General features: G+C 34.3%; 1 protein-coding gene across 1 annotated transcript in view; it reads right to left on the bottom strand.

Moving 5' to 3' along the window:
- LOC143410759 (zinc finger homeobox protein 4-like) overlaps positions 1–28,000 on the bottom strand; it is an 86,404-nt gene that overhangs the window by 30,942 nt on the left and 27,462 nt on the right.

The raw sequence follows: 28,000 nt of genomic DNA, 5'->3' as shown, positions 1-28,000 counted from the left end.
ATTTCATTCTCATTTACACTATTTGGTCACATTCAGTGACATACCTAGAACCATTATCTATGAAGCCATCATCTGCGCTTGCTGTGGAGAACTGGAGAAAGTATACTCTGTGTTGAAATAATGGTTATGTTATGAAAGGTTTGAGAAAGCAAAAATAAAAGTAAATACGTAAGTGTCATAAAATAGCCAATTTTGCCAGAGCAACCTGGCCCTCAGAAGCCAGGTGGTTTAAAGAAGTATTTCCTCAGGGGAACGTTGAATGCTCCTATGGATATATTTGTTGTAGGGAAAACCATGGGTTTAAGAACAAAATACACTTGACTTCAAATCAGAGCTCAATCATTTTCTAGCTCTTTGAGATCAAACAAGTTACTTAACCTCTCTGAAATTCAGAATCGTATATATGAAAATAGAAACAAACAAACAAAAAAGTCAAGATTTCAGGGTTGTAATGAAGTGTAAAGTCAATGAATATTAAGTGTGTAATACCATATAAGTAGTAGTTGTGCTTATGCACAATTCTCTGGCTTTCATCCATTCTGCTGAACACAACTTATTTCAAGAAAAGGCTACAGCAATTTGGTTATTAAGACATTTAAAATTACATTAATATGTACTATACTCTTTGTCCACCAGTAAAGTTAGTGTTTTAGGCCAATAAAAGATCACTACTATTTGTGTGGATATTTTGTAAAAGGTAAATGCTAACAAGACTAAATACTAATATCCTAAGCAACATAATATGAAAGCTTTTTTAAGTCCTTAAGGAAATTTTATACATGCTTTAATGAAAGTGGTATGTATACCAGTTGCAAAGACTGTTCAGCGACACTGGCTTGGCCCTGTGTAAAACAGTGAGAGAAGATAAAATCAGAAGGTAGTGGTATATAAGTAAGCCTTAGGTTTTCTCTTGCAAGAAGGACAACCCTCTCTTCCCTCACTCTAGACCACCACCACCCATCTTCCAGTAAGGTAAAAATTTGATGAGAAGCTATAAGTAATCTTAGAATATACAAGCAGTTTGGCAAATGTAGTTATCTAAAAAAAAAAAAAAAAAAAACAACAACTCTAAAAAGCTCCATCTACACACACATGTTGGATTTGAGCAATTTTCTAGATTATTCCCTACACTGCAGTCCCTTTAATCTTATGGATTACAGAATATACCATTAAAGCAAAAAACTCTTTAAGTTTTTTCTAAGTCAATTCATAGTGAACCCAGGATAATATTTTAGAGCTTTCACAATGGCAATGTTAAGTGGGAAATATATGAAGTAAAAAATTTAATAAGGAGCTCTGGCTTGCATCTGTGGAAACTTGTTATTGTGTTCAAGCCAGTTTTTTCATCTATAAAATGGGGATAACAGTATCACCTCTCTTTGCCACCATACCTAGTCACCAGATGGAATCTAAGTTGTTGTCACCACCTCTCAGTAATCATGGAAAAGGAACAAGTACTATCTCTGTACAGTATTTTCTAAACATTTAAAGATTACATACATTGACATGGAGTATTTTCACCACGGCTTATAATAAAATACAGTTATACATATGTGGCAAAAATTCTTGTTTTTCATATGCAGACTTATTTATTTTGTGATTTATGTATAACCAGGAAAATCTTCAGATGACTATATAAATTCCTTTATCAACACTAAAATTGTTGAAATAAATTTTCCATTAGCCTACTATGTGAAAAAGTTTTTAAATTTTATGGAAATAATCTTTGAGTTTTCATGGTTTGAAATTTTCTGCATCTCACCACATTGGGAAAAAAATGTCAAATTTATATAGGTATGTTACACTTACGGCATTGACCTAGGTAATGATGTACACTACACTTGACCTAGGCATTGACCTAGGCAATGACGAATACAAACATAAGTGAAACACATCTGGAGAGGCAAAGGTAGTGAAAGTATGTGTAGCTCCAGGAAAGGAAGATCAGAATGACCTGGTTGGAGCCAAGAGTGAAATATGTACTATTGGAATCTATTCTGGATTTTCAATACTTAATAAATCAATGAATCATTCATTAATGAGGAAGAGATTGATGAGATTTGGCACATGGCTTTCTTTGGACTGTAATAGAAGTAGAAAAAAATTGTTTCTGAAAAATAGCCAATTTATTTTCTCCCTTGTGTGAATGCAAGAGTTGGCAAAGGTCCCTGCATCTTGGCAAAGTGAGAGCTATAAGCAGGGGTGCAATAATCATACTTTCATCTTTGGGGTGTGGTGCAGAGGATGGAATACATACAGGTAGAGGAATTTTGTCACTATAGTGTGCGTGCACATGCGTGCACACATACACACACACATCACTAAAGCATCCACTATACTTCAATTTATTAATACCTAGAAAAAAGTCATGGAGATAGGAAAAAAATGGATTCCAGTGGAGAGGAAAGGAATGTTAACTCTAAGATTGGAGAGAGAGAGAAAAGATGATCTCAGTTTTGAATAGAAATTTGAATAGAGATGTTTATTAAACATATAAGTTGATGGAACCAGATCATGGAAGGGAAGTGTGGGTTGGAGATGTTTGGAAGCAGCATTAACTAATGATTTGTGAGTAAATGAATTCTTCAGGAAGAACAAATCAAGTATGTAATATGAGGGCTGAGTGAAGATCTCTGAGGAACAAAAATTAATAAGCAAATGACAATGAAGGACACTAAAGGCTAAAGAAGATACTGACAAAGAACAAAGAGTGGGCACAGGACCCTGAGGTGGATGGCTAAGCAGTGGCCAAACGAAAACAACCTTTCCAGAAGCTAAAGATACAGTGTGAAATTATAGACAGAAGAAAAATACGGCCACTGGTGATCATGTGAGATGAAAATGTTGTGGACCAATGAGGGAGTATATATTTCAAAGGAGAATTAGATAAAATGTGGCAATGGATTCAGTGAGAAAAGTGACAGAAAAAGAAGAATTAGGGATGATTCCAATGTTTTTAGTCCCCCAAAAAAGAAAATGAATATGTCATTTATTAGGATGAGAAAAAAATGTAGGCAGGACAAATTAGAAAGGAAGAGAAGACTTGGAATCAATGGTTTTGAATACATTTAGTTTGACATCTTCTATTTATTTATGCAAGTAAATGCATCAAACAGGCAAGGGTTTGTGGTGGCGTGTGCCCATGAAGGGAGGAAGGGACAGAAACAGAAAAGGAGAGGGAAATAAGAGAGGAGGACAGGTGTACATGTAAGTGGCAGTTTAAGCCCTTGAGGTCAGATGGGAAAAGGTCACCTAGAGAATAAGAACTCAAGGCAGTCTGAGATACACAACGCATGCCAGAGGTGGGCACTAAGAACAATCTGTCCTAGAGTGGAGAAGTGTTTTCATTTATTTATTAATTTAATTGACAATATGTGGAATTGCCAACACATGGTAACAATCATAATAAAGCACAACAGCATTGTTTTATCTTTGTCTTTACTTCTTTCTTCTTATTATTTTTTAAAATTTCCTAGAGGAATTGCATTCTCTTTATTGGCTGCTCTGGAGTGGGACACACTGACTACTTCCTCCTATATAAGGAAGGACCAGAGAAGAAGACCGAGCAAGAATATTGTGTGAAAAAAAAATCAAACCCAAAAACAAAAACAAGAGAGATGGGACATAGAAAGTCTAATGAACAAAGCATTTTATAAAGAAAGGAGAAGTCAACTTGTTAAAGGCTGCTGGTTGGTCTAGTTGAAGGTGAACAGGAATTGATCAATCATTTGTCAAAGAGAATGCAGTTATGGGCTTTGAGCAGAACATCTTTTGTGGAGGAGACAGCAAACACCATCTGAACTTGCATATAAGAGGGAAAGAAGATGAAGGAAATGAAGAAGTCAATGTAGACAATTATCTGAGGAGTTTTGTGATTAAAAAAAAGGAATAAAAATATTTGAGTAGTATCCGAAGGTAGATTTACCATCATGAGAAGGTTTTACAAGTGAGGAATATATGGAACACTGGTAGAATAATGGGAATGATGTAGGGGCAAGGGAAAAATCAATGTAGACAAGAGTAAGGCAGTGACAGGTATCATAGGATGGAGTTGGGTGTGGATTTCTGTAACACAATGGGGGTAAGAAATTAATTATGCTAAAGACAATGGAATTGAGGTTATGGCTGATCACCTTCAGAGAAAAATATCACAATTATGACAAAAATTGGGGAGGAGAGTTGGGAGAGAAGAAAGGACAGAGGAGAGAGGAAAGAGGACCAGCGCTAGTGAGTGACACAAAACAGGGTCCAGGAAAGAGGTTCAGAAAGCACAGTCCATTTGGTTTTCACAAAATGTTATGTGTTCAGATATCAGAAAGCCTTCCCCATGCCCACCTAGTCTGAGATTTTTTTTTCCAAACTTCAGCAGAATCCTTGACTCCTCCTTTAATGCCCATGTTTAGTTGGTAAGTTTGTTTTGTGGGTTTATTTTCAATGTACTTTCCTATTTCCCAACGTTATCACTGTGCTAGTCTCAATTCTATGTATTAATTGGCCTTGAATGAATGAGCTGTCTGCCTCCAGGTCCTCCTCAACATTATTTATCCCTCTTACATATGGCAGACCAGATTAACCTTCCTAAACACCTATTTAGGGATGCCATTTTTACCTTCAAGAGCTTTTGGAATCTTCTTATTTTCTTCTTCATCACATCTGAACTTATTGGCTCACCTTTAAAGCTTTCCAGAGTCTAGACTATCTTTTGCAGGAGGAAGTGGCTAGCTTTTCCTACTTTTGTAACTGGTTATTATTAGGTTCTCAGTTTCTTGCTGTCAAACAATCTTATCAATTTTTTTTTAATCCCTAAGTCTGAACCATGTCATTCCCTCCCTCCTTCCTAAGGAGCATGCCAAAATAAATAAGTAAACAAGCAAACACACACACACACACACACACACACACACACACTGTAAAAATAAAAGTTTATTTATGTTCCTATCCTATTAATCTTCATGTCCTCATACCTTCTTCACTAGCTGTACAAATCCCCAGTTCCAACACTCCCCTAAACAGTACTGAATGTTCTGTCCCTCAAAATGTCATAATTTACCTGGTTTAATGTGACAAATACATTCATTCTGTCTTCCAGGCACCATATAAAGTTCTTGAGGGTGGGAGACTCACTCTTCTGTCCTTAAACTCCTAACCACACACTGCACACTGTGCATTCCTCTTGAGTAGTTTCTATAGTCAGTGATGGCAGCAGAAGGAGGAATCCTCCAGATAATACTGGAATTCAGATCTTTTTCTCCACTTTACTTTGATTCTCATTACAATTCCTTGCTCACCTATTAGATGCAAACTTTTTTCCCAAAGGTCAAAGAGTTTAAAATCCTATAATTAGTTTAAAGGAGGAGGCATGTTCTTTAAGGTTATATACCAGCTTTGTTAGAAATCCTTTCTCCTTTTCTTCCTCCTGTACAACATTTAAACACCATAGAAATGAGTCACCATGCACTGTTTTCTTTTCCCCAGTCCCTTCTTGTGATTGTTTTGTGAATGTGTAATTCCTATGCATTTAATTATTTGAAGTCCAAACACATTCTTGCTTAAAACAAAAGCTGAAGAGGATGAAAAAAAGAGTACACAATTATTGCAAAATGGCAATAAAGTCATCTCCCTAAACTTTCCTTGAGAAACATGATCAAGGAAGATCTGGCTGAGGGATGAAATAAACTGTCAACTTGACTTTTAATTATATGAACTATGATGGTTTGGACAAGAAAATTCTTCAAAGGGTCAAAATCATTTCTATAAATGTGATGAAGACAAAGTGTGAAAGGACTGCTTATTAAAAAAGAATTGAGATGTACAAACCTGAATAATACTTTCTTAATTTCTTTTTTTATTTTTTTTCCTTTAAAGTGCTTTTTTTGTGTAAGCAAAGAGACTGCTGTTAAAAATTATTTTATAACCTTTAAAATGAAAACATTTGCCTATTAAATCTCTAGAGATCCACAATGGTCTATCTCTGAAGCAACATTTGGACCCTGCTATTCCATTTCACTTCAGCTGAACTTTTATTTTATTTTATTTTTTTACTGTTTTCTATCTACCTTGATTTGCCTAAACCCCTTATTTTCCATCTCTCTGTTTGTTTATATTTTATTAGAAATGTGTAATAGTAACAGTGTTTTGGGGGACTAGAAATAATGATAGACCTATAATTTTAATTCAGAGCAAAAAAGACAGATTAATTCTAAATGCCCACTCAACAACAATGGCCCTATTTGACTAGGAGATACTAGACAGCCTTCCTGTGCCTTCAAAATCCTTCATCTGAAGGAGGAGAGAAAAGAATCAACTGCCACTGTGAGGGGAAGTGATGTGCTGGTGATAGGAGCCAAAAGAAACACAGCAATTAACATTGTGAAAGAAGGAATTATGAATGCAGTATATCTTATTTTTTATTGTGATATATTTTTTTAAAGTGGCTGGGAGACACATTTTGCAGACAAATGCTAAAACAAGGATAATGATCATCTTTTAAAACCCTCCACTCAACCTATGCATATAGCAGAATGTGATAAAAGTAAGTAGCAGGAGGCTGAACTAGGAATTCCAGACTTGTGCTCTACTGTAAATTGTGTAACCTGATTCATGAAACTTCTGGGAGCTGCTAATTCCTCAGATGTGAAATGAGGGGGTGAGCCTAGATGAGCTTTAAGGACTCTTTTGGCTTTCCCATTAACTGAACATCTGCAAATTATTTTTGTCAACTTATAAATTCTTGCTATAAGGTTGAAGGCGAGAGCTCTTAAAATAGGACAACAATTCACCTTAACTCTAATATGTTAACTGTAAGTGCTGTGATCTGAATTTTTATGTCCTCCCAAATTCATATATTGAAATACCAGTCTTCAAGGTGAGAGGTGGGGACTCATTGCTCTTTGAAAAAAAAAGACCACAGAAAGGTAGTTCATTCGTTCCACCATGTGAGGACTCAGCAAGAAGGCACCACATCTGAAGAAAGAGGCCCTACAGACCTGCAGCTGTCCAGACCTTGCTTGATCTTGCATTTCCCAGTTTGCAGAACAGTAAGGAATAAATTTCGATTGTTGATAAACTACCCAGTTTATGGCATTTTGTATAGCAAACCAAACAGATGAAAACAGTAAAATTTATATTTAGTTTCACAAATTCCCTTTCATAGTTTTCGCCTTTGGTCCTTAATATTTGTATAATCCTTAACACTTTCTAAAATATGTTCATTTCATTATCTTAAGTCTTCTGAGTAACTCCTCCACATATTAACCATACTCCAAAATACCTTTCATCACTCAGTTGCTAAGCAATACATTTACAATATTCTCATTTGCTCATATTTTCTATTACTCTACTTAACGCTTAACTCTATCCTTTTTCCCATTTCTTTCTTCTTAAAGGGACTGGATATGTCATTATCTATCTTCACTCTACCTTCTCCCTCTGTTACCTGTTTTTCTAAATCATTGAAATGGGTTTGTTTTGACTGAGAGCTTAATGCTGAAGCCTTGAGAAGAAGAAACACAAAGGTGACTCTGGAACCAGTTCTGTCAATTCGATTTAGGAAAATCCTAGTTTCTAAATGCTTTTTTCAAGAATACAATGTCCCTGGAAGCTGTTGAGCTAGCAGCTTGTAGTTGGGGGAGAGGAGGTTTGTCTATGCAGCCAGGGTGCCAGAGGAACACAGTTCCTCCATGAGGGCATTGTAAGGTTCATAGAGTGGGGTTTCAGAGAAAGCATTAGACACAGTAGCAACAAAGAAGACTGCACTTTAAAAATGTAATTCTTAAGTATATTTCTTAAGTATATTTCAAACCATATGGTACTACTTTTCTTTCAGCATTCTAAGAGAACAGTATTTCTTGTTAAGGAATACTAATAATCTAGTGTAATCTATAAAAAACGCACATATAGATAATTCTGCAGACAGTCAAAAGGGGTCTAGATCCTTAGATTCCTGATTCATAAGCTGTGTACAAATAGCCTAAATAAACTCTTTTGGGATGTTACATAACTCTAAGGAAAGTAATATACATTCCCTTTTATCACATTAATGTAAAAAAAAAAAAAAAACTTTTTATTTACCAGAAAACCAAGGACGAAGTTGTCTAATTTGTTACAGTCACAATTTTTGAGTTTCTTTTTTGTAATTATTAAGGACAATGCTAGGGAAGAATAACATAATAGTTACTATCAAATCATGTCTCCATGAAAGCATACTGGTGGATTAGTAAGATAAAAACAGAACAGACTACTCTTCAAACAAAGAAAAAAAAAAAAGAAAGTGATTATATGTTTTCTACAATATAAAGTAAGAAAAAACCCTGATTTTTTAAAACTGAAATAATCAAATATTTTGGAATCATTTGCTTACATATTGCCAAGAAATGTTACTCCAGGAGTCTAAAAGTGCTAATGGCCTCTCCAAACACTTAATTAAATCTTTATGCAGAATGCAGTTTATTAAATAAAGTATAACTGCATCAACCAACGTCACCTAGAACATTACCAGAAGAGCATCCAATGTGTCCATATTGTCACTAGTTTTAGGAATAAGTTGAGAATTTCACTGCTAGACAAATAAGACTTTCAAGAGGAATACCAATGCCAGTGTTCAAAGCACTTTCAAAAAATTTAATATGTATTCTACAAAAAGTGGAGAAATTTTTTATTTGAAAACCATACTAAGAAAGGAGAGATTTTAATCTTTCAACCTGGTTTGTAAATAAAGTTGCTTTCCAGATACCCCTTTTAATTCTCCAATTCAACCACAAGTTTTATCACTGAAATACCTAAGAAATATGAAAATATTGAAAGATGATGATATTTTTGGCTCACCGATTTTGTAATATTCTTTTCCTGAAAAAATTCTCAATCAAAACAAAAAAAAATGTTATAAGACTTCCATGGATAAAAAGGTGCCTTTAGAAAATTTCTAAGAAGTTGAAAAACTTGAATATTTACAGTATCATTTTAAAAGACTCATCAAGAAACTAATTTTTAGAATTTTTTTCTTTTATTTGTACATAATACTGATAGACTTAAATATCCTGAGAAAAGCCATGGAACAATTTGAAAATTAAAGCTTTGAAATATTATGAACATACATAATCCTGGCTCTATAGCCACCACCACTGTCTTTAAAATTCAAAATAATATATGCTGTATGTAAATATGTCAACAAAGCCTAATTGTTTTTTGGGAAAATATTCTAGTTATTTGCTATCACATACATTATAAAACACACACACACACACACACACACACACACAGCAAAAAAAACAACTTTGCTCTGAGTTATGCAATAGGTCAGGCAGAAAAAAAAATCACTGTTTCACTAATTCATTTTTTCCTATACAATCCTTATGGAACTGAAAAGGAGAACTCTTTCCATTATCTAACTCATTCGTGTTAATAGAAGGAGATAAATGCTTAAAAGGTGAGAAGAAAAATATCACTATTCTCTCCCTTTAAAGCATATTCTGTTTCTTCCGTTTGACTTAATAAAACATAATTATACCCACTGTATGAAGAACTATGAAAATGTTTATCAAGTATTTCTGGACCGAAATCTAACAAAGAAAAAATGCCTGTTCTTTATTAGACAAAGTGTACTGAACTTGGGGTTCCACCACTGAGGTTCAGAGTGCACAACTCAACTAATTACAAGTCTAAAAGTTTCATGAGCTTCAGTCCAGGTATCACAAGCTGAAATTCCAGGCCTCTGTGTCATTCCCTGAAACATCTGCAACAGAATCTGAAATTCTTGATAAATGAGATAAGTGAAAGCATTTACTTAATTAGATTTTAAAAGCATATTTACTAACTTATACAGCAAATAAATTGAAAAGTTTTATACCAAAAAGCAACCTACAAACATACAACAGAAGTTAATTTTTAATCTAGAATTTGATGCCCTAAACATTATTTACTTAATGCAATTTTAAACATGATTCTTTTAATACTTGGATCAATTAAATATAAACTCATGCTAAAAAAACCCATAAAATTAAGCCCTTCTGTTACTTAAAAATACTTGCAACATGTGCATTCTTAACGTTAATTTGGATTTCCTCCATTCTCACCAAAATGCAATCTATTTAGCTGTACTTATGTACATATACATAACCTAATGTGCAGAAACATCTGATTCTATGTTTATCCAGAATAATCTGTTTTGGCTTCTTCCCTGCCAAACCACTTCCTGTGTTTTGAGCAGGGCAATGACAGCATACACCTTCTTGTTATTATTTTTGTATGGAAGGCCAAACCAAATGTTTGGGTGGGTCTCCAAAGACATAAAATCGGTAAGGTTTTTTTTTCCATCCACAGGACCCAATTATATTTAAATAAAGTAACTCCTAGTGAAAGATTGGCTCCAACAGAGAAACCACATGACCACAGACACTAAAATTAAATCAAAGTCATAAGTATAGAAGCCACCAACTTATTGTTAAAAATAGTCATTGGTACATCTTTCTGCACACACACACACACACACACACACACACACACACACACACACTGGAAAATAATGTGCATTTGTTGCAGAAAGAAATCACTCCATTTTTTTTTCTTTCTATGAGATGCATCCTTCATTAGGATTTCCTCATCTATGAAGTCATCTTTCTCAGACTAGATGTGTTAAAATACCAGTGACTTCTCTAAAGACTTCTCCTCAGGGAAACAGATAAACTGCCATGTGCTGCTCTGGGCTTAAATGGATGAGTCCTTTTGGCTGATCCCAGTGGCAGAGACCTGACAAATGTGGGAAAGTCCTCAGCTGTGAGATGAGGGCTTAGGTTGTGGGCTCTTGGTCAATTGAAAGGTTGCATTAAATGTAAATTATAGGACTGTTCTGTAGATCTATGCTCCCTTCAACCAGGTGAAAGGTGAGCAGAGCATGGTGCTCATTCAGAGATGGCCTGGTGGTGGCTTCCTAGCAAGGACAAGAAACAAGGCAGCCATGAGCAATTATAATCACCATCTCTGAAGGACAGAAAAGAAGGAAGGAAACACATTTATAAAAGCTCATATTAAGTTTTGCTTTTAAAGTACCTCTATGTATTTTTCTTTCCAATTTATATAAAAAAAAGTATTAGTTTTAAAACTACAGCAGAACCGGCCATAAACATCCTGGTAACAATTGTTCTTTTATTAAATATTTATTGAAATAAATTCCTGTGCTTTCTCATTTTTCTTCTTCTGGTTCCAATATTTATTTACAGCTGATTATTAACATCTGCCAGAATAACGGTTTCATCCATACAGAAGCCAAATGGTAAAAAAGTCACAGACACCCTTCTAACATGACCTGTAGTTAGACAGAAAACAGTTTTCCCAGTCACTGCTTGGCTTCCTGTCTGTGACCTCTGAAAAGCATTGGAGGCCAGGGTTAATGGCCTGTCCAATCTCTGTGATAAGAATTCATTTTTTTCTATTACCAGCAGTTCTCTGAGGAGCCTGCTGCATCACTTCAGCAGGGTTCAATCAATGAGAGGACCTAATGAAGTAACCAGCTGTAGCTCTATTTCCCTGGCTGGCTCTATCAGACAAATAAGATCTATCAGTCACATCTTAAGGCTGATCCTACACACAGCATCTTCCCAGGCTGAACTCGTATGCATATGAACTAATGATAGCCCACCATTTCTTTTAAAGCTTCTCCTTTGATGCAGCTCTCCTGACAATGAAAACGGAATAGAGCGAGTTCTGAGATGTTGCATCAAGAGAACAACAATGCAAGATTAAAGAAGAGTGAATTTGCAAAAGAGTTGAAATAGTTTATACAAATAGCGAGGCGTTAAAATGACAGCTGAGGCTCTGAGCTTGGCTATGCTCAAGTACTTACACTTTAGGTTGGTATTTTTCAGTCTTCAAAGAAAAAGGAGGGAGGATGAAAAGCTACTTTCAGTGTTATCAATTTTATTGGTACAAGTTTAATGATAAGACTTGCATTTTGACTATCCCTTCAGAGCAAAAATATATTTATGCTATAGTTTGACTTCTCAGTCAAATAATTCAGGATAAGACTGTAAGTTAACTTTGGGTTATTACAGTAGCTATTATCATTAAACACAAAAATAGAATTACTGAAAATTCTAATAATTGTAGAGTGTAATTTTTAATTACAAATTTGTCCCTCCCTTCAATTCAAAAGAGTATTTGTTAATACCATTTCATACACGTAGAATGCAGGGGGGCAGGAGAAGCTTTGCACCTTCAATTTGTGGCATCATAACTGCATTAGACAGTCATCAGAAATTCTGTTCAAAATTAACTCTTCCATGAGAAGGGCATTGATGATGGCTCTATACTTTTTGAACTGTTTCACAGGGAAATAATGGATGGTTCATAGGGAGTCATGAATAGAACATTCATGTTTGTGGATATGTTGAAAGCTACAAGTACCTTAGTTTAATTTATTAGGTTAATCAAGATGAATTAAATGTAATACAATTTGTATTCTTTCAACTTGGCTGCTCTCTTTGTCTAACTGGAAGGAAAGAGAGCATAACTATTTTCTGTTATGTGAAAGAGATGATATCTAAAGAAAGTTAGTAAATGAAAAGCACTTGCTAACCTTGTTCTTGATAAACACGTTCACACAGGCAAAAATGCTTTATTTCATTAAAGACGACTGGCATTCATGCAATACTGCTAATGTATTATGACATAAAAGTGCCTAAGACTGTATCTTCAAATGTCTTTAAAATTTTATGGGAGTATAACACTGATTTCTTGTTAAAATTGCAATCACAGAAGTGACTGAGTGATATGGATATGATATCCAGATGGCCTTTTCATTTCAAACCTTTGGAGATGTAAATGAAAGATTAAGGTACACTAGATAAGAGGTTGAAAGTAACAGAAAAAAAATAATTGTCAGATTTAAAGAAAATAAGGAGTGTGAGGTGGTGTGTGTGTGTGTGTGTGTGTGTGTGTGTGTGTGTGTGCGTGTGAAAGAGAGAGAGAGAGAGAGGGAAGAGAGAGAGAGAGAGGGAAGAGAGAGAGAGAGAGAGAGAGAGAGAGAGAGAGAGCAGGAGGAGAGTTATTCCTGGACCTGTAACCATCGTGATCTGTGTGAAAAGGACTGAAATATCTTGGCTGCATATGTAAACAGATAAGAATATGCCTAGCAGGCATTTTGGGAACATCTGTCAATTTTTTATAGAACATACTGATTGTGGGCTATTGATTGCATTTAAACAAAGTTGTTGCAAAAAAAAAATCAGCTAACAATTCGTGTAGAAAGGGCCAATCAATATTTAAATGACTCACTTTATTGATTTAAAATTAACTTTCAATTAAGAGATCCATAGGACTCTTAACTGCGACACTTACCCATTCAAGAGAAAATAAAGGTACATTTATCGATACACTTAAACAGCAGTGTCTGGTTTCCTATCGATTCAGTCATTTGCGCTGGGATTCGTTAGCGTCATCAGCCTTTAACTCGCTTACTAGGTCTTCGCAGTGTACAATACTGCAAGATGTAGGAATGCGCAAAACAACACAAAGAAGGGATAGAAATTTAAACAGAATTAAAAGATAGAGAAAAAGGTAAGTCAACCTCACGCTTTCTTTTATTTTTCTTTTGCTATTATGAAAGGAAGAATGTGAATACAGCTATGTGGGTGACTAAGGGGCTATTTTTCAAAGCAAGTGGTTTAGATAGGGCATATTTTGAAATTGTATAAACAAATGAAATCTTTGAACAACTGACTAGTAAAGAAAGTTTTATTGGCTTCTATTGACTAACACGATCACTAACATGCATATACTTGGTTATATTATAATCAATGGCAGCTAAAAAACAGTAGAGTTTTTTAAAAAAAATAATTGCATTTCCATTGGAAATGCTGTCTATGTGTGTTTAAGGACATATTTATTCAACAGTATTACAAGATTATGCTGTATTTTGGAAACGTGCTAGATATTACATTTTATAATTTATTTTTTATCAGGGTTTTCATGAAAAATAAAACTGCTACAGAAAATTAAACTATTATATAATATGGATGAATGAATAAAAACATGTATAGATAAGAAGTTTTATCTGTGTATTTCCAAACTATCACTATCTACCTATTTGTTGTCTTTATTGCCATTAAAGGGGAATGTGGATGCAGGAAGCACTGATTATATAAATTTTATTGTGATTTCTAATATTATATCAGAAAAATAAAACTGAGTGCTCTCCATGGGGAATGCATCTTAGAGCTGTCTCTAACAGCCCTGACTCCAAATCTGTTTGTCAGCATTACTTTTTCTCAGGAATTTGAAACTATAGGTGTTGCTTTTTGTTTTAAAGGTGACAATGCTCCTACATCTCTTACAGTCCTTTGGTCTCATATTCTTCAGTGTGCAGAGATGTCTGCACAAGAAAGAAGCCATCTCAAACAGAAACCCCCTACTCATTTACTGACATGTAATTCCTGGAAAGAGAGACAGAAAAGTACATCACATTCTGCTTATATGGAATGTATTTTTAATTACCTTTAATCTTACTGCTAATCTTTAATATCTCACCATATGTAGTATGAGTATAAAAGATAATTTATACAATTTCAAAGATTAGCCTTCAGTTTTTTTTCTCTGTGTACTGAGTCTGTGGTGGTTATTATACATCTCTTGAATCTTTGGGTTTGCTCTGATCTCTTGAATCTTTGGGTTTGCTCTGAAATTTTAAGAAAAATTTGGAATGGATAGAAATATATGTATGATATAGATAGATCAATAGATAGATAAAATACACACACATATATAATACACACACATATATATATAATATACATATATATGTACACACATATATGCATATAATATACACAAATATATAATATACATATATATGTACACACACACACACACACACACGAGATCCAAATTTGTGAATATAAGAATCCCTTCCCATAAAATAGTCATATAACATTGGAGTAACATAATCTGGAATATACTATGGCATTCATATTTACTGAAAAGTGCATGATGCTATTATTTTCCACTAGAAATAAGATGATGATACTAATTAAATGATAGCAGGTGGCACAGTATGCCTATCACTGGTCCCCCTGATCTGCAGAGAGAGATGTGTGGTTCTGTCTAAACACTCAGGAGTAGTAACAATTGGCTTAAGCACTATCCAGTCCCTAGTTGCCTCCAATAGGGATTCACTTTGATTTAATACTTCCTTATCACATCAAAGAAGGTGAAAAGGCATCATTATGGATTGGCTTGCAAAGATTAAAAACATAATAATAAAAAAGGTTTGGCTTTTACCCCAGTATATAAACTCTCCTTAAAAACTCTGGGGGCACTTGGACATGACTATAGAAACAAAATATTTTAAGATTCAAGCTATAAATCCACATAACAAAAGTAATTAAAAGTTGAGTTCTTTCCATCTCTTGAAAGCTGCAAACTGCCAATTATTCCATTAAAAAGAAAGAACAGAACTAACTAAAAATACCTGTTTGGTGGACCTAAGAAAAATATTTGTTCTGTCCCATAAAATAAATTATCACCTCAGTCGAAACAGCTCCTAAAAAAAAAAAAAAAAAAAAAGGTTTGCAAAGATTTTTTTCCCATGTCATTAATCCTATTTTATCTGTAACCAAAACCGATTGAATATACCATCTCACAGCAGGCTTGGAAGAACTTCAGTAAAAATAACACCGAGTCTACACCCACAGCTCACTAGTCAGATCTCAGGAATTTCATAAGCCATCTCATCTCTTCTCTGCATTCACTGGTTATCATCTTAATGACATGAGACATTAAATGGTTTGGAGCTAGGAATCATGTCTTTTGGATGATCACACTACGTGTTATTTGAGTGGGATGTTGTAATTTAGCAGTGATAGAAAAAGAGATCTGCTTGAAGATGATGAACCATGCTGAGTGAGTCATGAGAAAATGCAGGCAACACATGCCTAAAAGGCAAACCCAGTGATTCCTATAAAGCATGGGAGATGAGTGTTATCTAATTTCTGAAATTCTCTTATCTAGCTTCATCTGCTTTGATAGTGTTTGTTTCAGGATCATTATTGTGTTTTTTTTTATAATAGACCAAAGACATAGCTGATAAGACTTGATTCTAGAAAAATTTGTTACATTTTCAGATATCTTACAATATATGAAATCTCACAGCATGGCTAGTTAATTTAAACCTTTTTTTCTCCCTAAAGGCTTACTTACACCATAATTTCAGAAAGGTTTCATATCACTTTATCCAAATCATGGCTAAGACGGTCACAAGTAATTACAGGAATTAGTGCTACAGGGTGTAAAATTGGTCTTCTTGTAGAAGAGGTGCATTCATTTCATTCTGGAATTCCCTGCTGAGAAATGATGTGTGCAAACTATCTAAGGACACTGTAATCCTCTGGTGTGTGTGTGTGTGTGTGTGTGTGTGTGTGTGTGTGTGTGTATCTATATGCAAAGTTGCATATAATCTTTGGCTAGAAAAGAAAGTAGGTGTTGTATATACCAAGGACAAATGCCAAGTATTCTTTGTTGAATTTAATTGATAAATCTCATCTTGTAGGGAAAAAAAAAGAAATTTGTGTGTGTGTGTGTGTGTGTGTGTGTGTGTGTGTGTGTGTGTTTACCGCATGGAAGTAAATATAATAGACTTCAGCTTCATATCAAAAATGAAAAATGGCTATACATCTTGAATGGATTCTAAATTGGGTAAGACTCCATGATCTGATGAATTCATATGCTTTCCCCCCTTTTATAATATTCTCATTTTCAATCCTATGACTAAAACGAATATCCCTTAACAAAATCTAGAACTATCATGTGTAAATGATGAAAAACAAATTTGGTTGTGTGCCCTAGGCCATTTGATTAACTGTGCAAAATGGGCGAACAGCAAGCTGCAGCACACAGAGGGTCACGTGAGGGATTTTAACTTCTTGCTCCACCACAGAAAATCGCTTAGCGTTAGGCATGAGGCCTACTCTCTCAGCCTTTCGTGCCACTGATTAGTGCAGCCTTAGTAGAACAGAAATCCTTAATCTTCTCTTTTTAATATTGAAGAGGTAAAACCCTTTTATCTGCATGTGGAGGCTGCGTTTTCATCAAAGCTCAGGAGATTCCAGCAACAAAATCAATGTATGCATGTTCAGAGCAGTTTTCAGTGTTTTGTAAGACAAATCTCTCAAATGGGGGCTAGTTTAATGCTATTGAGCTAGGCTTCGATCTGACCCAGTAAGTGAACAACACAGCAACACTTCATTTCCAGGGTTCAGGCGACAGGAGGAGGCATGATTCTCCACAAATGCAGCTGTGGAATTTCCCTTTGACCTCTCACCTCACTTAATCCAACTTTAAACCTTCCAGTGGACTGGTTAAATAAATAAATATTTAAAGGTAAACCCAAATCAACAAACATAATTAACTAATTTCTCTTTTCCATGTTAACACACTACACCAGGAGAAGTTTGCATGTTGATGAAGTGCTTTTGCAGGGACAGGGAAAGTTCTGGAAACTCAGGATTCCTTTTGAAAGGCACACTGTTCTCAAAGGCCAATGAAAATGCTAATTTCTTTCCTTTTTCTTCAGGATATAGATTTGTCTATTGAGCTAGGAAGGGTAATTTGTTTTAAATGAAAGTATTTCTCTCCTAGTATTTATGGTACTCACTTTTAAAAAGCTTTGTTTCTTCAATAGTGTAGGCCTCCTATCTTTTTGCAAATCTTCAAAGAATATATAGCTGCTCAAATTCCCCTGTTACTAGAAATCCTAAAGTCACTAAATATACATTGTCTTATACAGCTTTAAGTTACAAACTGAAATTTTCATTGATATTTAAAAACCAATCTTTGGGTGTTGGGCTGCACTCAACACTGTACTGGAAAGGCCCTGATGGTTCAATCCGTGTTGCTTCCATTAGTTTCATAACTTCCCAAATCACCTGATGTGAAATCAATCATGAATTTACACAGCTACAGCCTTCCTTTCATTTTATTTGGCAGGAATAAGGCATCTGAATATATTCTAATATTTTGGGGAAAATCAAAGGAAAACCATCTCAGATTCCTTGTTTCATGTTGAGGTGAGTATTTTCTCAGACATTTAAAACAATGGGTGGACTTAATGCAAATATTCTAAGTCTGAATTATGACCTGATGCGACAACAGAACTGTTTCTAAATATGATTTATAACAATTTTGTATAGTTATAATCTGGATATAAATATACAGTGTATATTTATTTTTTTCTTCATACAAATGAAAATTCTTCATTGGTATGTTATCACAGTGATTTTTTTTAATTTAAAATGAAATGAAATATAGTGGGGCAAAGATATTCCTAATGATGTCGAATGTGTATTTATAAGATCCTTGTTTTTTTTCCCCTCAGTAAAATGACTTTGAGTTTGGAAATTTGAAACTTATATTAAACCAAATATTTCAAACTAAAGGATAGAAATGAGTGTGCAATTATTGAAGTACCTTTTTACTTTTAAATAAGTAATCCAGCTAATGATAGACACATACACTAAGCATTGTGATAACATTCACCTCTTTGTTATTCTGCATACTCTTGGGAAGTTACCTCCAGTTTATGATCCCAATTGTATGAAAAACAGGTCAACTCAGAGGCAATTAGGAAGACTTAGTGAAGAAAATATTTTCAAAGAAGTGTAGTTACCTTAATTCCAAAGTTGTACTTTACAAGAATAAATATTAACATCCTGGCCATCTTATTTTTAAAAAATTTAATATTATGTTTCAAACAGGAAAAGAACTGCCTCATGTGCCATCCTTCCTCCGCCCCCATACTGATTCACATTCTTCCAAAAGAAAAGTCTGGAATTTTGTTTCAGAACTAGTCAGAGGAATTTCCCTTGCTCATAAATATTTTAAAGTAAATTTGTGCCTTTATAGTTAAATGGTCTTTACACTCAAATGGGTATTGCTTACTGTTGGTTGACAGCTCAAATATGCTGACAGGAATTAGCAAAACATGTGCTATCATAGAAAATATCAGTTTGGGATTTCAGAGCCACAAAATGACACAAAAAGCCTTCTTTTGGCCCTTCTGTGGACTAGGACTTCTAAATAAGTACCAGAAGATATAAAGAATATCTTATTATATTCTCTTCTATAATAGGGCATTTACATTCCAATGTGAAGGTAGGATAGGTTTGTGGGGAATGTTTTCCCAGGGAATTCTTGCATTTCTTTCAGAAAACATATTGACTTCAAAAGACAAATAACTATTTGAAAGTGGTTGTCCCTGTGGTGTAAAAATAATTCTGAAATCTAAAACTGATAATCTTGAATTCAATGTGCTGCAAAAGCTCTCTATGTATACACAGTGATGCACTCTGTAGCAATTCAGTCTAAATACCAAAGTTTGTAAAGACCTAATTTCTAACTAAAAGGCACATTCTGTACCATATCATACAGAGAATACCCTAGTTAAACCATATTTCTTTAATGGCAGAACTTCGAATGTCATCTTGCATTTCAGAAAACCCTCTTTCTTTTCAGAAGTAATTAGCTAAGGCAGAGTGTGTATGGCAATTAAAAACCACTTGCTTGCAGAAGCTTGTAGGCATTATGTAATTTTTTTTTAATGCTACAAGTACATATGCAGATTCTTGCCTCTAGCTTAAATACAGGGAATGTTGTAGTTGGTTGCATAGGAATTGTCTCAAGAACATTAAAGCAAGCCAAATATGATTGTATTCCAACTAAAATTGCTCTCTTTATACTGTGTATTGAAACTTGATAACTGTTGGTTATAAAATTCCTTTGATTTTCTGTAGGTAATAAAATACTTTGGCAATTACTATTGACAGTTCTGGATAATCTTGAAGCCTGCCTTGCCTGAAGAAGATGAGTGTTACAAATCACTCCACTGAAAAAGGGAAGAACAGCAGCAGGCAGCAGACAGGTTTCAATTTCACAATGCTGATTATCTCATTCGCAATTCTATGCATGCCTAAATCTGAGAATCCCTCAAGCAGCTATATGGACTTCTACTTTTAAAATGCCTATTATGCTTTCATATTTTTTCCTGCTTCCTGAAGAGTTCCATTTCACCAAGCTTAAATAGCAGAAAATTGCACTGCTTTTCCTCTGCCCATCTCCTCAATCTCTATTAACCTGCACAAGAACAAAGGAGTATGATGGTCCAGCTATAGGTTGAGAAATAGGTTTGAAGTTGTTTTTCATTTACTGCCACGCATTTTTTTGACTCATAAATTCATTTCCAACAATAGTCTCCTTTTAATACCTCAGCAAATTACTAAAAAATGAACTCTTTTTTTTCCAACACATATAAACGTGTTGGATACAAGTTTCTACATTTTTGAAACATTTTTGAAACTGAACATAGACTGTATTTAATAAAAAAAAAGTGGAAACAAATGTCATAGCACAATCTGTTCCTTCAGGAGACACCAAGAGTCCTAAATCTGTTGTCTGTGACAGGGTTGTGGTCTTATAAGCCATGTTCCAAGTCACTATTGATCTAACAGTTGAATCAGAGAATGATCAATTAGCTAAATAAAGTTTCTCTGTAAACTTCCTTATGTGGTTCTGTGAGAATTCAGTTACAGGGAAAAATATAAGAGACAAATCTCATTCTATGGATTCCTTGGGCTTTATAACAAGAAATATGGATAGAGAGTGGGAATTAGAAATCAAGCCCATCAGTGGCTTTGGTTCAATAGGGAGTGTTTGGAAGGGATGTTTCTGTAGTTACAAAGATCCTGGAGATAGACCACCATCACTTGCGTCCCACTTAGATCACTAAATGATCCAGATCTTTCAGAATCAGCTTGACCAATCTTCATTTACTCTTGCCCTGTGTGAATAAGTACATGGGTTCTTGTCTCCCTACTGACCTGGATAGATCACCATAACTGTATGAGAGTCATTAGAAGGCACACTCATAAACCCCAGGTTCATTATGAGCACCTAGCAAATCATGAACGTAGCTGTATGTCCTGAAAACTTTCCTGGGAGATAGATGGCTTTTCTCCACCTATCTGCAAAAAGGAAAACTAAACTTCTGATAAATGTGCCAATGAAAACATCCTTTATTGTCACTTTTACCAAGTTAATTAATTCATTAATTCAATTTATACTATCATGAAGACATCAGTTTAAGTCTTAAAAAGCAAAATATTTCTCCCTTCACTTAAGGAGCCATGTCATATTTTGTTCTCTTCTAGAAGCATCTGTGTCCTGATTTTTAAATGTAAATTTCTAGGCTTTATCTGACTCAACTGCACACGTATAAATATGAATTTAGTCTCACTGAGTATGGAAGAATTTAAATAAAAGAAATACAGTATCATTTCCAGTTAGCTAGTACCACTGCTAAAAAGTTATGATGGATTTTTAAAAAATAATGATGAATACAACATTTTTCCACAAACAGCCTTTCTTAAATGCGATTACAATTAGCTCAGATCCATGTAATAGCATAATAGGTGGATTCATAAAAATAATTACCATTTTTCAATCACTCATTATGTTCCATGCTCAATACAAAGCAGATAACATTCATTATCATATTTAACCCCCACAAAAACCTCATTATATAGGCACCATAAGGGTCCCACACTACAAATGAAGAAGCTGATGGTTAGAGAAGTTTAATATTTTGCTCCATGTCATATAAAAAAACTGGCAAAGCTGAGACCTAGATGCAAGTTTCTCTAGCTCCAAAGCTTTAAGCATCATACCACACTGAGCACAGTACAGAAAATATGGAAAAATCCTAACTATCATGATAGTCTATCCATGTAATTGCTTATTAAGCTCTTATTAAAATCATCCATTAGAATAAAGTGTATTGTGGATTTGTTTATGACAAGATGAGAACGAAAAAGAACAAACTTTTAAAGCGATTTATCATATATTCTAACTACCAAAAAGATCTTTTGAAAAAATCAGTGTCTATTATAAACATGAAAAAGATAAAACTGGGTAAGCACCTGAGAAATAATAGATTCACTTGCAGTACTCAGCAAGCGGTAGCTCCCATCATTTAGATGATGAGAGGGTAAAGGATAGACATGGTGATTCTAAATAGGTAGAACATCACTCTTGTTAGCTCCATCAGCAAGTTCATTTTTGGGATTCAGTAAGTAAGTGTTTAAATTATTAGGATGATTTTAATCATGAGACCACTGTATATTTGCTAGACGTAATCAGATTCATTAGTAACTGGTGTCACCTGCTGACAATGGTCCTTTTAACTATGATGACATAATGCTGGGTCTGGATGCCTGAAACTAGATTCAGGATCCCCCTACAATTAATCAAAATAATTCTGCTTTACTGTTTTGAAAAACTTGAAGTCCAACTTGCAATCTGAAATTATCTGCATTTTTGGCAATATGAGCAACCATTCATTCATTCATCAGGACCTGCCTCCCAAATCAATTCTATATGGTAGACATTCAAGTTTCATATCCAGAGATCTGGCAAACCTTTGTTTAAATGACTGGAAACTACCTGGTTGATGAAGCCAGTGAGCCAAACTAAGCAGACTGTTCAAACCCCTTTTCCCAGTAAAGTCAGAGTCATAAAAAGATTCGTTGTTTCTATTTTTCACACAATATTTCTCTTTTTGGATCTGCTTACTTAATATAGCTCTTATGTTTACTTGTCTAAGAGAATATGGCCCGGATTTTTATATCAGTTTAATATTTCACCCTAAAAAATGCTTTCTTTAGAAGACATTCCTGTCGCTACACTGAAATTCAAACCAGAAAGAAAAGTTTGTTATGAACAAAGTAAACTTGATCAGAAGTGTGCTCATTTTATTAATAAAATTTTAATTTATTGATTTCTAAAGCTAAATTCAAAAATTCATCTCCTGTATGTACTTTTTCAAGCCTTGACTGAACAACTTACCCATAACAGAAGTTAGTGTAACTACACTTTTGTATTAGACACACATGCCACTTCCCTTGATAGAAAAACGTTATGCTAAAGTCAGGTTTTTTTCTTTTTTTAAAAAAATTATATTCTAAGCCCTAAACGATAAACATTTATCCACTAAGACAGAAGGATAAAAATTTTAATGGCATCTTGCTGCAGGATTCAAAATAAATAAGGCAAAGATGAGTTTCCATCGTCTTAAGACTAAATTACAGAGATTAAAATATATAAACACAAAATTAATGTGTTACATTTGCATATTATATTTCACTCTTAAAGTTGATATTGAAGATTAAGGGTCACCATTTAATCCTCACTATCCTAATCCCTAAAATTACAAAGACAGGCATAAGTGCATGTCTGCTGCACTAAATTACCTTGAAAGAAAGCAAATTCCTGATGAAAAGAGAAGCATATTTATATTATGGTGATTTAAAATCTGTCGCCTAAACACATCTTCTCCCCTCGATCCATTGACCTAAATTGCACACTAAAAGCTTGTTTGTCTGCAAATGGGCAGCTAACACTTTGAGACAATCCAGAGATTCTTCACTTATGCAGAATCATGCCAACAATTTTTCTGACTACAATAAACACTGTCTTGTTCATATTCCACAGAAACAGAAATTGTGTTATAAAACAGAAGACTTTCTTTACAGTATTAAAACCATTTCCTGGATAGTTAATTGCAAAGATTCAAAACTCTGGATATAAGAAGTTGTGAATGCAAAAGGACATTAAAATCCTACTTAATCTAACAAAAGTTTGGTAATTTTATTGAATTCTCATGGTTATTTATTTTTCATGAAAATATGAAAATGGGCTTCTTTTCATGGTTGATACATATCTTACAGTCAATAATTTATTTCCTGGATATTCTTGAAACTCTTTCTGAAATCTAAAGTCCAGTGCAATGAATTTTCAAAGCAAAATAAATCCAACTCACAAATTCATATAGTGGCTCATAAACTCCCATGATTTTTACCTTGGAAAAATTCACATTAATATCAATGTGCTACATACAACAAAAACAGCATACAGGCACAACAAAATAGTACAAACTTGTAAAAGATCAAATTCTTCCCAGGTTCTGCAGATTTTGTCAGATCTACGTTTATTTTAGAAGATACTTTCTGAAATCATATTTTCTGAAATTATGTGCATCACTCGAATGATAGCACTGGTAAAGATTTGGCTCCTCTACAGATCTGTTCTATCATCAAACCTGTCAATCGGGTATCATGTTCCTTGCTTTAAAATGTATTTCAAACAATTTTATGTATCTCTTAAGAATAAGATCCCTGATGCTAAAATCTATGCTATTTGTGTGCATATATAACAATTTATATAAATTCAGGAAATATTACATGTTTTGGGAACACTAAAGACTAAGTCTATGTTCTTGAATATGTTTCAAAGACTACACAGTATGATTTTAAATTAGTACGATGCTATCTTTATCGCTATAAATATATATTTGAGTAGAATTTAAAGCACACTGAATTTTTTATTGCAAATCCTCAATTTATGTAGACATAGAAACTACAATGAAAAGGTCCAAACATCTTAAAAGGGAGAATACACTGCAAATGAACCAGTGACACTCAGCATTTCAGGGCCAAACCCCTGCTGTTTAGCCATGGTAGTTACAAAAGCAGACTAATGAAAGCTGCAAAAATTATAATTAATTTTCATTCTAAAGAAATCACTCTGCTCTAATCAACTGCCTATCAAACGTCAGTGCAAATTATGCTAAAGAAAAAAAAATCACTAGGCCAGGTTTACAGAGTAAAATTTTCTTTATCCTGTATTAGAATAAGGAACGCCTGCATGGGAATTACTTTTAATGAACAACAAATTACAATTACTAAACTAAATGAACCATCTGCCTTTTTTTGTTTGTTTTCACGTCCTCGCTGGTGTAGAATGCATTGTCAGCTTAATTCCTATTCAAAATGGCAGACTGCCTCATCACCAGACTCTCACGTCCATAACATTTTAACAGAAAATCTGTAACAGATGTTTTCAATTTTAAGAAGAGGACAAGTATGTTTTATAAATATGTTCTAAACATTAAAGGCTGGCGTTTATAATAATAAGGTACATGCCTTTTGCAGACTGGAGCATTGGGATGACTAAGTACCCCTAAGACCTAAATTAGCACATAAAGTATTCATAGACCAATACCAATAAAAACAAGTCCTGATGTACTTTATTAAACATTTCATTCAAGTAAATGTGTTTTTGTCTCTATCTTCTAATAGGTGATCATTTGTTTCAAAGGGGCATGCATGAGGACATTCAATAATGACATCTGTTATCAAACCTTTACTGAAAGGTTTAAAGTGGTTAGCTGGATACATCATTTGGCATCGGCATGAAACATTGAAAATGGAAAATCAGTCTCTTATTATCATGTGTCTCATATTAGCTGGGCTTTCCCTGCTGAGATTTGGGGACCATGATACTGTAAATCCCTTGGAAGATTGACTTTTATCAGGGCCATTTACGGAAGAGAAATTCAGATCTGGGCATGATATTAAAAAGCATATGAATAATATCTTAATATAATACAAAAGAAATATTTTCTAAATTAAATGGATATTTTCTTTATACTGCTATTCATGGCAGTTACAAGTAGCATTGACTCAAAACTGCAATGAGAACATGTTTAAAATTGTTCTTTAACATCTGTTATTAATTTTTTTTTCTTCCTTTAAATGGAAGGTATTATCTTGACAGTCCCTGGGGCTCTGGGCCTTTATTGATCCACTGAGCATGCTTAGCACAGGTGGGGCAGTGTGAGTCTGTCTACTGCCAGTGTATCCCAGCCCGGATTCAGCTCTAAGCGACACAGGAGAGAAGCTCAGCTTTCATATTCCACCAGTCCTTGGTTTCTATGCAGACATGACTAAAAGCGGGGCGAGTTTTTCTAGGAAAACTATGCTTGTTTATTCTTGAGGAGTAAAATGGTTTACACCCCTATCTTCTTCTGCTTTTTCTAACATTGTTTCACTTTCATTTTAATTTAATAGCTCTGTACAATGCTATTTACCCCCTTTGACAATCACTAGAAATCCAGATTCCTTTCTGCAATTAAAAAAAATACAAAAGTCAATTGTATTAGATTATTCCATGAGCTAGACATAGACAGGATATATGATTCAGTCCTCTCCACAGGCTGGATGAATCTATGTCTACATAGTCTCTGCTTTAAGTGGATATTTAACTATCATCTGTACTGAGAACTGAAATATGCTGCATTAGGAAAGCAGCTTGCACGCCAGGGTCCACTCAATGGAATGGTGTCTGCTTTGAAGATTATTTTAATCTCCCCCTACCCTTATTCTGAAAGGAAAGAATGAAGAAAATGACAGCTCCATTATTAGAAATGCAGTTTCAGAAACAAAGTAATGCAAAATTCTCCAAAGGTGTACTACTGAGGCAAAATCACAGTTTTTAAAAGCCCTTCTCTAGTTTTGCAATTGCATTTTATGATATGAAGTCATGGTTTAAAAATAAAGTTTTTCAAATTTACCATTTATATTGCACTTTGATCAATGGAAACACTAGAAGGCATTTCCATTGTGTTTTATTTCCTTCATTTTACTCTACAGTTATGGCCAATTTAGAAGCCAGTTGTAACCTTTGCTTTCTGTAATAACTCCAAAGGAATGTTTAGCTTTAGATAAAAGTTATTTTCAATAAATAAAATACGTTATATTTCTGACATAGCTGTTTCATTAATTTTAACTACATTTTCAAGTTATAAAATATTATAAATATTAAAAATTCAACAATTAATACTCCATTAACACATACACCCTTAAATATCCTATAACACAGATTGCTCTCCTAAAAAGCAAAACAGTTATGAAACAAGTTAATTTACCTGAATCTGCCTGTGTTAACCTGTTATTACAAATGATACACATAATTATACATTTATTTAAAAAACTGACCTCATAACAAAATATGTGAGAAACAAAAATTGTATATGAATATTAGAAACAATGACCATAAATTTTACTCCTTACAAAAAATTTAATTGTGATTGTTGCACCTATAAGTATTTATAAAGTAAAAGTTTTGACATTCCATTCCAAGATTGCTAGCTGAAATTATTAAGTCCAGTGTGGTCAGTGTTTATTCTTTTGATTTATAAGTGTATATGAATACCTATTTTGTTATATATTGAGAGTGAATTGTTCTACTTTACTGATCCTGAAAATATAAACCAATGTACTTATTTACTTTTGAAACTCAGTAATCTTTTATTTATATACTTGTAAGGAAATTTTTGTTCACATTCGCATATCAGGAACTGAATAAGAAAGAAGAGCAGCTCCCTTATTCACTCCTGCCCTGGCATATACTGGTTTTCCAAATGGCAGGATCACAGTTTTCTGTTCTAAGAAAATAGATGTATACAGTTACATTGACCCAACTATAAGCTGGCAGGAGACAACCATATCCAAACTGAGTCAGACCATGGGCTTCTCTCCCCTCCTTCTACCTCCAATCTTGACATTGTCCTACCCAAATCCTATGAGACTCAGTCCAAACACTACCCTCTTCCTGTTTTGCCCAGTTAGTCAGAGCCTCTTCCACTTATAAAAGGTCTTACTACTTTGTAATCCTTTATATTCACTCTCTAGACAGTTGTTCTGAATTTTGCACAGTCTTCAAATCTTATGAGTTGTGGACACACTCATCAGGGGGAAAAATGGATCTTCTTGCATACACTCTGGGAGTGTTCTTCACACATTTCTGAAGCTCAGTATGGAACTCCTAAGTATCTGTGGGCTCCAGACTGGTAAAATCAGTCTTTGGAGCACCTTCACAGTGGATAACAATAATAAGTGCACAGCCTCCAGGCAGACAAGTCTGGGTTCACATTTTGGCTCTCGAACTCTCTATATGATCCTGGGAAAGGCACCTGATTTTGCTATACTGCAATTGCTAATCTGTACAATTGCTCATGTCCCACTGGTCTGTAGAGAAGACAGAAGATGACAAAGGACATAAAACATTCATTGTTGAATAGAATCTTAGTTATGTTGTAGGTGCCTTATATATGTTGTATTAGTCATTT

This window comes from Callospermophilus lateralis, chromosome 11, assembly GCF_048772815.1.
Source record: "Callospermophilus lateralis isolate mCalLat2 chromosome 11, mCalLat2.hap1, whole genome shotgun sequence".
Classification (NCBI taxonomy): Eukaryota; Metazoa; Chordata; class Mammalia; order Rodentia; family Sciuridae; genus Callospermophilus; species Callospermophilus lateralis.
Note: the sequence above shows the minus strand (reverse complement) of the source record. Positions and strands in the feature narration are given on the sequence as shown.